The 15,495-nt window shown below is 39.2% G+C and overlaps 1 long non-coding RNA gene across 3 annotated transcripts; it reads right to left on the minus strand.

Moving 5' to 3' along the window:
* Positions 1–9,522: 9,522 nt before the first annotated feature.
* On the minus strand, positions 9,523–14,555 carry LOC119863499. Of its 3 annotated transcripts, none has more exons than XR_006278863.1 (5): positions 12,773–14,555; positions 12,247–12,315; positions 11,964–12,029; positions 10,885–10,994; positions 9,523–9,907 (listed from the first exon to the last, which is right to left on the minus strand). It is a non-coding gene; the product is annotated as an uncharacterized LOC119863499 (long non-coding RNA). The 3 variants fall into 3 exon arrangements; XR_005295622.2 differs by adding an exon at positions 10,218–10,276 and having other exon boundaries at positions 12,247–14,555; XR_005295620.2 differs by having other exon boundaries at positions 12,247–14,555.
* Positions 14,556–15,495: the final 940 nt, after the last annotated feature.

The following is a 15,495-nucleotide window of genomic DNA, read 5'->3' on the forward strand; positions in this document are numbered from 1 at the left end:
ACAGGGGGGGGGGGGGGAAATAAACAAGGGGAAATAGTTTTACTTTGTGTAATGACCCATCCACTCCCAGCCTTTATTCAAGCCTAAATTAATTGTATCCAGTTTGCAAATTAATTCAGCAGTCTCTCGTTGGAGTCTGTTTTTGAAGTTTTTTTGTTGAAGTATTGCCACTTTTACGTCTATAATTGAGTGACCAAAGAGATTGAAGTGTTCTCCAACTGGTTTTTGAATGGTTTCAGAGTAGCAGCCGTGTTAGTCTGTATTCGCAAAAAGAAAAGGAGTACTTGTGGCACCTTAGAGACTGACAAATTTATTAGAGCATAAGCTTTCGTGAGCTACAGCTCACTTCATCGTAGCTCACGAAAGCTTATGCTCTAATAAATTTGTCAGTCTCTAAGGTGCCACAAGTACTCCTTTTCTTTTTGCGAATACAGACTAACACGGCTGCTACTCTGAAACCTGTCATTATGCAAGGCACTGAATTTAGCCGTATAGAGTGGAAATCTGTCAACTTCATGAAAAAACTCGCACAGATACAGACAGACATCATCTTCCTCTTTTTCCACCAAATGCATCCAATGAAGTGAGCTGTAGCTCACGAAAGCTTATGCTCTAATAAATTTGTTAGTCTCTAAGGTGCCACAAGTACTCCTTTTCTTTTTGGTTTTTGAATGTTATAATTCTTGACGTCTGATTTGTGTCCATTTATTCTTTTACGTAAAGACTATCCAGTTTGGCCAATGTACATGGCAGAGGGGCATTGCTGGCACATGATGGCATATATCACATTGGTAGATGTGCAGGTGAATGAGCTTCTGATATTGTGGCTGATGTGATTAGGCCCTATGATGGTGTCCCCTGAATAGATATGTGGACACAGTTGGCAACGGGCTTTGTTGCAATGATAGGTTCCTGGATTAGTGTTTTTGTTGTGTGGTTGCTGGTGAGTATTTGCTTCAGGTTGGAAGGCTGTCTGTAAGCAACGACTGGCCTGTCTCCCAAGATCTGTGAGAGTGATGGGGTCGTCCTTCAGGATAGGTTGTAGATCCTTGATGATGCGTTGGAGAGATTTTAGTTGGGGGCTGAAGGTGACAGCTAGTGGCGTTCTGTTATTTTCTTTGTTGGGCCTGTACCTGGAGTAGGTAACTTCTGGTTACTCTTCTGGCTCTGTCAATCTATTTCTTCACTTCAGCAGGTGGGTATTATGTTGTAAGAATGCTTGATAGAGATCTTGTAGGTATTTGTCTCTGTCTGAGGGGTTGGAGCAGATGCGGTTGTATCGTAGAGCTTGGCTGTAGACAATGGATCGTGTGGTGTGGTCTGGATGAAAGCTGGGGGCATGTATGTAAGTATAGCGGTTAGTAAGTTTCTGGTATAGGGTGGTGTTTATGTGACCATCGCTTATTAGCACCGTAGTGTCCAGGAAGTGGATCTCTTGTGTGGACTGGTCCAGGCTGAGGTTGATGGTGGGATGGAAATTGTTGAAATCATGGTGGAATTCCTCAAGGGCTTCTTTTCCATGGATCCAGATGATGAAGATGTCATCAATGTAGCACAAGTAGAGTAGGGGCATTAGGGGATGAGAGCTGAGGAAGTGTTGTTCTAAGTCAGCCATAAAAATGTTGGCCTATTGTGGGGCCATGCGGGTACCCATAGCAGTGCTGCTGATTTGAAGGCATACATTGTCCCCAAATGTGAAATAGTTATGGGTGAGGACAAAGCCACAAAGTTCAGCCACCAGGTTTGCTGATCACTCTTGTTACAGTCTGTATGGTAACACCCATTGTTTCATATTCTCTGTGTATATAAAATCTCCCCACTATATTTTCCACTGTATGCATCCAATGAAGTGAGCTGTAGCTCATGAAAGCTTATGCTCTAATAAATTTGTTAGTCTCTAAGGTGCCACAAGTACTCCTTTTCAGATTGCTAACAGGCGCAACATGGCAACAGCAGTGCAACATTACTCTGCCAAGGTGTCTTATAACCACCTCTAGGGCACAGAGAGCCGTTCATTTTTCATGCACATTCAAACAATGGCCTCTTTGCTGAGACTGCCATAATTGAAGGTGGCTTTTGTGACAGACACCTGCTCACTAGCAAATGGACCAAGACCAATAATTCACTGCACATGGTACCACTCCAGACCCCTAGGCTAGTTTTTCAAAAATAGGTTTATCTTCCTGTCGTCCAACAGCAGTGATACAGCACACATACTTAGATAGTGAGCTCTTTGTTCTGTGTTGTGCAGCATCTAGCACAATGGAGTCCTAGTCCATGACTGGGTTCCTAAATGTTATGGTAAAACAAATTACTAATAATAATAGTGCTATCAGTCTGATTGTCCCCTTTTTTTAACACCAGTTTTATTTACATGGGCATAACTCAAGTGACTTCTATGGAATTATACCTAGTTTACAGCAGTGCATGTGAGAAGAGAATAATAATAATACCTAGCTCTTATCTAGCACTTTTCATCTGTAGATCTCAAAGTGCTTCACTAAGGAGGCCAGTATCATCCCCATTTTACAGAGAAGGAAACTGAGGCATAAAGGGGTGAAGTGACATGCCCAAGGTCACCTAGTGGGCCAGTGGCAAAGCCAGAAACATAACCCAGCTCGCCTGAGTGCCAGTCCAGTGCTTCACCCACTAGATTCAGATCTCCGGTATCAATGTTCAAAGTAATAAATTCAGCCACCAGTTCCCGTTGCCTGCAGGCATCTCTAGCTGTATTTATTGCTGTTATTCATACAAGACCAGTTGTTTTTATAGTTATTTTTTCATGCACAACTTCTAAAATATTCAAATTACCAAACTATTGCATGTAATTACCTGCATTTATATTGCATCAGATTTTGTAGATGATTGCTCACACTTACCATTTCACATAAAACAAAATTTACAAAACAAAATATTTCATTGCGGCTTACCTTTAAATGAGTCTAACAAGCTTTAATACATTAACTTAAATGAACTACAGTCTTGATATTTTTGTTGAGAAAGTTAGAAACACCTGGCTATGTTTTGTTAATTATTTTTCCCTTTACAACAAAGTTCTACAGTAACATGTACATAAACTGGAGTATTATAAGTACTCAATAACACTTCTATAATAAAATTTTAGCTGTTAATAAATTAAATTAGAATAAAACCATGGCTGCTCACCTGCAAAACAGCAAGATTGAGGCAAGAAAAGTGTGCAGGTTTCCTGCAAACATCCCTGGGAAAGTTCTGATGATGAAGAAATACTGTCAGTTTGAAATCTAGTCAGTTATAAAAAATAAAAATAAAGTCAGGTCCTAAACTTGCCCTTGAATTCATCAGTCAATTTTTGTGGTTTTACCATCACAATTTACAACGTCATTTTCAAAATGTTTTCTCTGCTGCTGCGTGAAAAACTTCACATAAAGAAGGGAAACTGAGTAAGGCCCTGACTGTATAATTGTATCTAGATGAGTGGAGCGCTGTTTAAAAATAATAAATGAGGGGTTGTTTTTAATTTGCCTGCTGGTTTCTGAACCTTTGGGGTGCCCGTATGTCTCATTTTTAGTTTTTTTCTGATACCGTAAAAGCTAGAAACATGCTGTTTTAAAACCAATGAAAGCTGAGATTCTCCAGTAATCCCTGGTCTACCAGGAGCTAGAGCTTTAACTAAAACACTACCTATCTCATGACTCATGATAAAAACACAACAGATGGCAGCACTGAGCAATAGATTTGCTGACACCCCCCTCCTCATGTTTGCTGTTGAAAATTATTTTCCTCAAACATTAAGCCTGAGCTACACCAGAACATCTCCCAGTTACAGCAATGGATGTTGTATGTACGTAACAGGCAGAATTCTACCTAAAGGAATAAAGCATCACTGCTTGGTGGTATTATTGTCCAGGCATTATCGCAGGTTTTTCATCAAGGCTGAGTCTGATAAAAAGAATTTTGTTAATGCTCTTTTTCTAGTTTGGCTCAAGTAACCACCAGGGCTCTCAATTTGTAGCAACAGCAACATCTAGTGTTAGCAAGTCTGCCCTAGAGTCCCACGGACTACAGTTTTTTTACGTTAATAATGATATGCTGCATTTCTATAGTTCTTTCCATCTTATAATACACCGCAAGAGTGAATAAATGAAATCTCACAACACCTCTGTGAAGCAGGGAATCATTTTTAGCCCCATATTACAGAAAAGGAAGAATCGGCGAGATTAAAAGCCTGTTCCTGTCCTCAGAGGTGGCATCTGGGGTGTGCAGCATCTCTCAAGTTGAGACCCTAGTGACTCGCCAGAGATCACACGGGGAGGCTGTGGCAGAGAGAACTGAAAGCCATGTTTCCTGAATCCCTGTCCTGTGCTTTACCCACAAGCGTGTTCTGTTTTCCCCAGAAGACTTCTGAATCTAGTTTAGCCTAGCTCATTAGGTTTCAATAGTGTTTTCACAATATTATGTGCTAAAATCAATACAGTAGACTTTGATTCACTGATCCATTTAAGGACACATGGTTTCAACACCCCCATGCAGCAATGAAACTGAGGGGCTGTCCTTTAGCCAGGACATTTAAGGGTGGCTGATGTTTGATTGCTCATGGCCCTTTCCTACTGGGGTAGGGCTTCCCAATTTGTGAGTCTGACTGAGGCAATGCATGCCTCTCTTGTCACAGCCCATAGAGGTGGCTCATAGGGACAGGTCACTTGTGGTAGATAAATGACATTGTGTGCCAGGTCAAACACCACCCAGTCCTCTCACCACATGGTGATGATTCGTGAGTGCCAGTGTTTGTGCATATTTTATACTGGTTAGTTAAATGATCCCTGCATTATGGACAGCTTTCTTCTCCTTACACTGCTCTACCTGGACATGCCCAAATGTGGGACGAAATGTTGCGCATAGACACAAAATGAGGGGCACATAAAATTAGAGAGAGCGAATAAGAGAGAGAGAGGAGATTCATTTGCTTTCAATAACTCTCAGCCCTACAACTCTTTCTACTTGAGGATATTAGAGAGAGAAGGTGGGTGAGGTAATATCTTTTACTGGACCAACTTCTGTTGGCGAGAGAGAAGCTTTTGAGATTACACAGAACTCTTCTGAGGATAATCATTTTCAACAGCATGCATGAGTGGCCAATCAAGCAGTGCTACCTTTGCTAACATGTCTTGCCGTATTTGGCGTTTGAGTTACAATAGAGCCTTACATAGGATTTTTTTTTTTACTCCTACTCCTGTCCCACCCTGCAGTACCCACTTCCACCTGCATTGTTTCTTGCATTTTTAGCCCACTCCCATCGACAAAAACCTTAGATCCTGCAAGTGAAAGAGATTCGCCCCTGCTACTAAAAAACAAAAAGAACACACAAAAGGTTGTTTAATATATATGAACAGAATTCAGACACAATTTTACCACTAAAAAAAACAAACCAATTTTGCTCAAACCATGTTTAAAGTTTTTTTTAAATAAACACTGTTATAATAGACATCAAATCTCTTTCTATCCCTTGCTTAAAGTATTAAAACGTTTATTTATTTTAAAAAGGTGGAAAGCTTGCTTTACATTGCTGAAATTCTATTTGTTTTCCTGCAAATTACCACAGTCTGGGTTTTTTTTCGGGGGGAGGGGTGCCTGCCACAATCCCCCCTGCCACAAAGTACATTTTACCCACTCCCACTATTATGGAAGCAGGTCCTGCGGGACCTTAGTCCCGCTGGAGGGCTCTAACTTACAGCCCCAGCTCCTGCATGCTGGGAATTATAGGTAGGGTTGCCAGCAGTTCCTTTATTACAAGGGAAGTCCCTTATTTTTTCAATCGCCATACACCAAGATCCAGAATTGCTGAATGCACTATTTGCTACCTCTCACTCTTGTCATCCTCTGGTCCAGGGATAGCAAATTCGAACAGGGTATCAATGGTTCATCACAATTAGCTACCCCTGGACCAGATGGCTTAGGCAGTGGTGCTATAAGGAGGGCTTTGGGATGTATGGCCACTGGGAGGCATTCACCGACAGAGGATAGTTCTCTCGGGATGGACTTCATCTGAGTAGGGAAGGAAATAGACTTCTAGGATCAAGGTTGGCACAACTGATAAAGAGAGCTTTAAACTAGGAATTAGGGGGAGATGGTTGGGAGATGTCCAGGTAATCTCCACGCCAGATTTTAGCATTGAGAGGGAAGAAGACGAAGTAAGAAAGGATACAGCCGTGGGTAGGAGAATGTATATAAGGAGCGAGGGCGGTGTGGATACTAGTCTAATAGATTATACTGGCTGTAGAATGACTGTGCCTAATAGAGTACAAAATGTGAGCAAAGCCAAACAGCAAAAATTAAGATGTTTGTACACCAATGCAAGAAGCCTAGGTAACAAAATGGAGGAACTAGAGCTACTGGTGCAGGAAGTGAAACCAGATATTATAGGGATAACAGAAACATGGTGGAATAGTAGTCATGACTGGACTACAGGTATTGAAGGGTATGTGCTGTTTAGGAAAGACAGAAACAAAGGTAAAGGTGGTGGAGTAGCATTGTATATCAATGATGAGGTAGAATGTAAAGAAATAAGAAGCGATGCAATGGATAAGACAGAGTCCGTCTGGGCAAAAATTACATTGGAGAAGATAACTAGTAAAGCCTCTCCTACGATAGTGCTTGGAGTGTGTTATAGACCTCCGGGATCTAATCTGGATATGGATAGAGCCCTTTTTAATGTTTTTAATAAAGTAAATACTAATGGAAACTGAGTGATCATGGGAGACTATAACTTCCCAGATATAGACTGGAGGACCAGTGCTAGTAATAATAATAGGGCTCAGATTTTCCTAGATGCGATAGCTGATGGATTCCTTCATCAAGTAGTTGCTGAACCGACTAGAGGGGATGCCATTTTAGATTTAATTTTGGTGAGTAGCGAGGACCTCATAGAAGAAATGGTTGTAGGGGACAATCTTGGCTCAAGGGATCATGAGCTAATTCAGTTCAAACTAAATGGAAGGATTAACAAAAATAAATCTGCAACTAGAGTTTTTGATTTCAAAAGGGCTGACTTTCAAAAATTAAGGAAATTAGTTAGAAAAGTGGATTGGACTGAAGAACTTATGGATCTAAAGGTAGAGGAGGCCTGGGATTACTTTAAATCAAAGCTGCAGAAGCTATCGGAAGCCTGTATCCCGAGAAAGGGGAAAAAATTCATAGGAAGGAGTTGTAGACCAAGCTGGATGAGCAAGCATCTTAGAGAGGTGATTAAGAAGAAGCAGAAAGCATACAGGGAATGGAAGATGGGAGGGATCAGCAAGGAAAGCTACCTAATTGAGGTCAGAACATGTAGGGATAAAGTGAGACAGGCTAAAAGTCGAGTAGAGTTGGACCTTGCAAAGGGAATTAAAACCAATAGTAAAAGGTTCTATAGCCATATAAATAAGAAGAAAACTAAGAAAGAAGAAGTGGGGCCGCTAAACACTGAGGATGGAGTGGAGGTTAAAGATAATCTAGGCATGGCCCAATATCTAAACAAATACTTTGCCTCAGTCTTTAATAAGGCTAAAGAGGATCTTAGGGATAATGGTAGCATGACAAATGGGAATGAGGATATGGAGGTAGATATTACCATATCTGAGGTGGAAGCGAAACTCAAACAGCTTAATGGGACTAAATCGGGGGGCCCAGATAATCTTCATCCAAGAATATTAAAGGAATTGGCACCTGAAATTGAAAGCCCATTAGCAAGAATTTTTAATGAATCTGTAAACTCAGGAGTAGTACCGAATGATTGGAGAATTGCTAATATAGTTCCTATTTTTAAGAAAGGAAAAAAAAGTGATCCGGGTAATTACAGGCCAGTTAGTTTGACATCTGTAGTATGTAAGGTCCTGGAAAAAATTTTGAAGGAGAAATTAGTTAAGGACATTGAAGTCAATGGTAAATGGGACAAAATACAACATGGTTTTACAAAAGGTAGATCGTGCCAAACCAACCTAATCTCCTTTTTTGAAAAAGTAACAGATTTTTTAGATAAAGGAAATGCAGTGGATCTAATTTACCTAGATTTCAGTAAGACGTTTGATACTGTGCCACATGGGAAATTATTAGTTAAATTGGAGAAGATGGGGATCAATATGAACATCAAAAGGTGGTTAAGGAATTGGTTAAAGGGGAGACTGCAATGGGTCCTACTGAAAGGCAAACTGTCAGGTTGGAGGGAGGTTACCAGTGGAGTTCCTCAGGGATCGGTTTTGGGACCAAATCTTTTTATTACTGACCTTGGCACAAAAAGTGGGAGTGTGCTAATAAAGTTTGCAGATGATACAAAGCTGGGAGGTATTGCCAATTCAGAGAAGGATCAGGCTATTATACAGGAGGATCTGGATGACCTTGTAAACTGGAGTAATAGTAATAGGATGAAATTTAATAGTGAGAAGTGTAAGGTTATGCATTTAGGGATTAATAACAAGAATTTTAGTTATAAGTTGGGGACGCATCAATTAGAAGTAACGGAAGAGGAGAAGGACCTTGGAGTATTGGTTGATCATAGGATGACTATGAGCTGCCAATGTGATATGGCTGTGAAAAAAGCTAATGCGGTTTTGGGATGCATCAGGAGAGGCATTTCCAGTAGGGATAAGGAGGTTTTAGTACCGTTATACAAGGCACTGGTGAGACCTCACCTAGAATATTGTGTGCAGTTCTGGTCTCCCATGTTTAAAAAGGATGAATTCAAACTGGAGCAGGTACAGAGAAGGGCTACTAGGATGATCCGAGGAATGGAAAACTTGTCTTATGAAAGGAGACTTAAGGAGCTTGGCTTGTTTAGCCTAACTAAAAGAAGGTTGAGGGGAGATCTGATTGCTCTCTATAAATATATCAGAGGGATAAATACAGGAGAGGGAGAGGAATTATTTCAGATCAGCACCAATGTGGACACAAGAACAAATGGGTATAAAGTGGCCACCAGGAAGTTTAGACTTGAAATCAGACGAAGGTTTCTAACCATCAGAGGAGTGAAGTTTTGGAATAGCCTTCCAAGGGAAGCAGTGGGGGCAAAAGATCTATCTGGTTTTAAGATTCTACTCGATAAGTTTATGGAGGAGATGGTATAATGGGATTTTGGTAAGTAATTGATCTTCAAATATTCAGGGTAAATAGGACTAATCCCCTGAGATGGGATATTAGATGGATGGGATCTGAGTTACCCAGGAAAGAATTTTCTGTAGTATCTGGCTGGTGAATCTTGCCCATATGCTCAGGGTTTAGCTGACTGCCATATTTGGGGTCGGGAAGGAATTTTCCTCCAGGGCAGATTGGAGAGGCCCTGGAGGTTTTTCGCCTTCCTCTGTAGCATCGGGCATGGGTGACTTGAGGGAGGCTTCTCTGCTCCTTGAAGTCTTTAAACCATGATTTAAGGACTTCAATAGCTCAGACATAGGTGAGGTTTTTTGTAGGAGTGGGTGGGTGAGATTCTGTGGCCTGCGCTGTGCAGGAGGTCGGACTAGATGATCAGAATGGTCCCTTCTGACCTTAGTATCTATGAATCTATGAGTATGACAAAATCGCCACTGTGAGTGTAGGCAAAGAGGTATTTTTCAAAATTTAAAAGCTTTATTATTATAACAAGGTATGTAAACAAGAATTGCTTATTTTTCATTTCAACATTTTCAAAAAAAAAACAACGCATCTAAGCATGTTTATAGATACAGTTAATACTTTTCTTTGTTGAAATTAAACTTCTCTATTACTCATTTATATTCCAGTTGTGTTATTCCAGGAAAGCCAAAATATCTCTCTTCACAAAACAAATACATTTTTTGTAAACATCTGACCTATGCACACTTTTTGCAGCTGAATTTTCTCTCAATCAGGTTCTCCTCATTGGTTCCCTCTGGAAGGCAGGGCACATGTGCTCACCTCTTACAAGAGTCACACTGGATTTCTGATAAGTAATAGATGAGAAAATTAAATCACAGAATAATGCTAGATATAATTTCAATTAACTCATAACATTTAAAAATATTCCTTGAACAATATAATTAGCCAAGATATGGCTATCAGCAGCGGTGGAAATATTCACTACTGTGGAATTATTACAAGAATCCTGATCCTAAGGCAGGTTATTATGTTGGGTCTATATGTAACTGGCTAGATCTCGGGCCATGACTTTTGTTCTTGTACTATAAATCATTCTGCTTACTTATCTGCTCCAACATATGGTGTTTTTTTTCTCAAAATTTTTAGTTTCTTACCATCATGCAACCTTCATTTTCTTTTTTGAAAGTGACAAAGTTGCAGTACTCCACATTCTCTGAAAAGTCAATACAATGTACAGTACTAAAATATGTTATGACCAAAACTAATGAATAAATCAAGATTTCTATTTAAAGTCAATTTCAATTAACTGGTTTACAAATATTTCTTTGGGGGGGGGTGTCATTATATCAGTACCCTAATCTATGTTTCTCAAACTTTTAGTTTACTGCTGGCGGAGATAAAGACATCCACTTAGATTTCACTGCTCTATCAATATCAACCATTTACCCCCTCCCTCCACATTTTTCAGTACTTAAAGAAATTATTCATACAGAGTCATCATTGCAGAGCCAAACCTGTGATATACCCCACTGTAGGTGTATTAAGATAACTGTTTGTGATATAACATTATTTCACTCTTCCTGTTATCTTCCCATATTCTATGGGCTCACTAGGTATAGGTAACAAAGTTATTATCTGACTTTTTCATTAAAATAATTGCTATTTTTCTTCTAAACATAGTTAGACCCTCATGTGGTTTCTACAGTACTGAGGTCTTTACGCTGTAAATACATTTCTGCAAACTAACAACACTTCTAATTAGAAAACCCATCACAATTACACATCATTAACAAATAATAATGAAGATTTGTTATTGAATACCTTTAGGATGAGTGGTCCACACAGTAGTGCCCATCAGTTTGTCTCTTGTGTTCCACAAGGTTTTCCAGAGTTCCACTGTGGATTTTCCAGTTATTCGGTAGATGAAGGATCTGAAATTTGTAGGGAGTACAGTAGCTGACTGTATAAGTGGGTTTCACTTTTTCTTACAGTGACTGTAGATGTTTAAAGAAAAGGAGTACTTGTGGCACCTTAGAGACTAACAAATTTATTTGAGCATATGCTTTCGTGAGCTACAGCTCACTTCATAAGAACTAATCCTTTTTCTATTTAATGAATAGTTGCAATGATTTAATGCTCATATATAAACACTGGGTTTCATATTATTGTATCAGTCTTGTATATCTTGACATGGTATGGCCCATGTTGCTAACAGCTTCTTACTCATGCTAAATGCTAGTGTTTTGTGCCCACATTCAATGAAGTAGTTAGCCGTGCTCAAATTGCACAAGTTCCCTCAATGTCTATTATTAAGCACAGTGAGTACCAGTACATTCTGTTTCCATTTTTCTTTGTAGCTATCAGGAAGATATTATTCTCATAGTTTACATGTAGTTTCACACTCTAACACTATTTTCAATAAATGTATCTAAAACAGACACCACCAATTCCTAAGGAAGGTTCTTTCCTATGTTGTCGCATCACACAAGGGGTCAAACAACAACAATTCTTTTGTTTCCATTAAATGTTATCTGTAAGTATAAATACATACACATGTTATTGGTAATATGATCATTTTATAATGATTTTTCAAAATGTTGCATGCAGATATTCTCATTTGTAATGTTTCACTAACACACAAGAGAAAAATCAGTGTGAATTTCTGGATTAAAACACTAGACTATATTCTTTAAATTTACATTACCAATATAACGTTCACACTAGTATTTTAATTTTTTAAATCCTCAGAATTTCAAGACTTCCCCTGACGTCCATTTGTATGTATTAAACTTATTGAAAGCTCACAGTACAGGAAATTATATCACTGTGTTTGAATCCTGTTATGTACTACTACATTTAGTGTAGACAATCCCAAAGCATAACAATGGAAAACATCTTACCGCAATAACCCACTGATTTGATGCGTTGAAAGGAAGCAATAATATATCACTCTGCATAATTCCACTCTGTGTTCATTGGAAGAAGAATTAAAAATGCAGTTATACTTGCAATGAAGCAAACAATGCAATGTAGATTATACTGTATTTCCCAATTTCAGTACATGTTTACTATTACTCATTCCCCAACATAGCATTATATTTACTGTTTTTTAAGAAAGTGTTTAACTGACTTTATGAAAATGTGCTTTGCCCATGTTGGGCATGAAAACTTGTCAACATTTACCTTCAGTGGCATTTGTGTTGCTCCACCTGACAGAAGGCTATTGGAAACTACCGAAAAGATGGCTCATACCTGCTGACAAACAAGCAAGTTTTTAATGGATCACGCCTTGTGACACACTAAGAATGTGATGTAGTTCATAGATACATACATGGAAGGGATTCATACGGTTACAAATAAGTTACATAAAATGGATTAAAAACCTTTTATTTTTAAGACCCCCATGTGCTCTGACTTACTTACTTTAAAAGCTGACTAACCAGTGTCCAAACCACTGTTGAAGTCATGACCCCACTGAACTGTATAGCAAAACTAAGCTGTCCTTCAACATGTGAAGGATTTTATCTCAGGTATATACACTTCAAAATACTTTTGAGTATATTTGGCAGCAGTAACTACAGCAAAATGCTTCAATTAGAGGTTTATATTCACACTTCCAGGCTATCTGGACTTAAATATGTTTTACCACATATTCATTTGATGGTTTAATTATGTATATTTCCATGTAGCATCACAATAAGTGGCCTACCAGTCCACTTGCTTTCTCGATCACATAACACAAATATGTATCAACAACCTACAACAGATGAAAGAATCGTTAAAATTTCAAAAATATTTGATGACTCAATCCAGTCACCACCCAAATTTACTGCTAGTTAAATTTACCTAGTCACCCAGCCAGCTTCTTGGCTTCAGGCCATGAAATGAAAAGTCATACAAACTGATTTTTCTCACCTTGGCCTCCAGTCTCAGTGTAACCTTGTGTGTCTGTACAAATTTTACTAGAAAAAAATACATATTATATGCATGGTAATACAGTTTCATTTTTCTGTTTCACCATAGTGAATGTTGCCATTTTCACATTAAATTTTTTCAATGTCACCCACAGCAGTCTCCATTTCCATGTTTTCCTCTGATCTGTTTTCAGCACCCTAATGTTGGTGGCTCTTTAAAGGATTTTAAGTGGAAGATACTATACACAGATTCTAAAAGTTTCCCTGGATGGTTTCCAGTTTAACTCTTACCTACAAAAATGGTAATTTTGTATGGTCCATAATAGGTAGGTTGCAGCGGACCTTCCTTTCTTGTTCTCTTTCTCGCATTCAGTAACATAATACAGTCCCCAACCTCAAATGTTATGTTCCCATATTTATAACTTTCTTCTAGCATATTGCATTTGGTGTATTTCTTGTGCTTTAGAAATATTACTAGGAGCCAGTGCAATGTCAGCATCCTTTCTAGATTTCAAATTTATTTTGTACTCTTTGTAGTATTGTTCAGTGAGTTCCTTGAAAATTGGTGGCTTTGTAAACAAATGGTGAATATGTTATTCTTTGATTCTTTACATAAAAGCTGATGGTATTTAACTACAATTACTGTGTAATTTTCTGAGACTTGGTCTGGAAATTTTACTTCAAAGGCATACAGTAGTCGAAAGGGTGACATTTTTGTTGTCATGTTTGGTTTAAAAGAAAACAAAATGTCATCAAGAAATTCATACCAATTACTTCCAGTGTCATCAACCAACTTCTGCAATGCTCTGTAACAAATGATGATTGATTAGTTTGTGCGGGAAAAAAAGTAAACATAATGTCTTGACTGATACAGGTTATATGGAATCAAAAAGGCATAAGGAGGAGACTATCACAGTGAATTGATATAATTATTTTTCATTTTACATATGATATGGTAAAAAGACTTTGACTTTGAAGATTTAGAACCAATTTGCAGCTTCTGGCATGATGCATTCTACTTGCCTTTACTACTGTAATTGTCCCACCCTAAAATTACCTTTGGATGAAAATACTAACCAATCCATCAGATCTATTGGTTTGTGAATGGTCTGGTGAAACTACGTTCTAATCCAATTTTTTTTTTGTTGCAAATATCCAGGTCAAATGAAAGAAAATAAATTATGCCATAAACTTTCCTTTGGACAGGTCTCTATGTATGTTCCTTCCTCAATTTGCCATTGATTTTAGCTGTAATTACTTTGGTTTACTATCCCATATTTTAGTATTATTACCTGGAATAATATGTTGGGGGTTTTTTGGGGGGTGAATAAGACAATGCCAAAAAAAATGTTTATAGCAACCCTGATGGGGTGACCAACAGCAGTGTTTGTAAAAATGTACTCTTTGTAGTATTGTTCATTGAGTTCCTTCAAAATTGGTGGTTCCCACAGGCCAGGAACGGAGTTGCAGCCAGCAGCCAAGGCTGGGGACAGGGTGAGGTGCACACGGGGCTGGGAGCCAGGGACACAACTGGGGGCCAAACTGAAGCAGAGCTGGGGGCAGGGAGGGGCTGGGTGGCACTCCTCCCCCCCCGGCTGGCCCAGTTCCGCTGCATCCCCCCCCACCCCAGATGGTCCTCCATGCCCCCCTGGGGGGCATGCCCCACACTTTGGGGACCTCTGCCATTGGGGCTATCGCAATCATCAACTCACAAATATTGCTATGGTAACTTAAGAAAGTTGTAAGAGACAACATTCTGTAACCCACTAACACTGCTTAGTTCTCTTCTGAGTGGAGAAGTGTAACAGGCCACTGAACATGGAATGGTTTCTTACAATATGTGTTTACTTATAATAAAGAAATCCATTCCACTTTGTATTTAGTTGAGAGACCTCTGACTGACCGGTAGCAATCTGGTGTTGCAAGTTTCCACAGTGTAATCTATATTTGCTTCTCCACTGTCAGTGGATCTCTCATTTTGAAGAGGTCAGCACACAGATCCAGGAATGTGGACTTGAGCATCCAAAAGTTCTGCAGGCACTGCTCATTACAAACAATGCGATCCCACCACTTGAAACTTGTTTCTCGGGCCCAGAACCAGTACTCCATCTGCAACTGCTCCGTGAATATCACCAATAGGTTAAACTGGTTGTTGCTATGTCCCATAGCAATCTGTTCAGCATGGAATCATCTCCCCCATGTCTATTCTTGAAGCTCAGCTAATACTGCAGGATGGCACATTCTGGCTTGCAATGATCTTGACAATAGTGCAGAGATGTGTAGGTTCCATGCTTCTGTCAGAGATGGTAGACAATGAGGATGGACAATTAAGAAAGGGATAGATAATAGGACGGAAAATATCAGGTTGCCTCTGTATAAATCCATGGTACACCCACATCTTGAATACTGTGTGCAAATGTGGTCGCCCCATCTCAAAAAAGATGTATTGGAATTGGAAAAGGTTCAGAAAAGGGCAACAAAAATGATTCGGGGTATGGAATGGCTTCCGTATGAGGAG

This window comes from Dermochelys coriacea, chromosome 1, assembly GCF_009764565.3.
Source record: "Dermochelys coriacea isolate rDerCor1 chromosome 1, rDerCor1.pri.v4, whole genome shotgun sequence".
In the NCBI taxonomy this organism is placed as follows: domain Eukaryota; kingdom Metazoa; phylum Chordata; order Testudines; family Dermochelyidae; genus Dermochelys; species Dermochelys coriacea.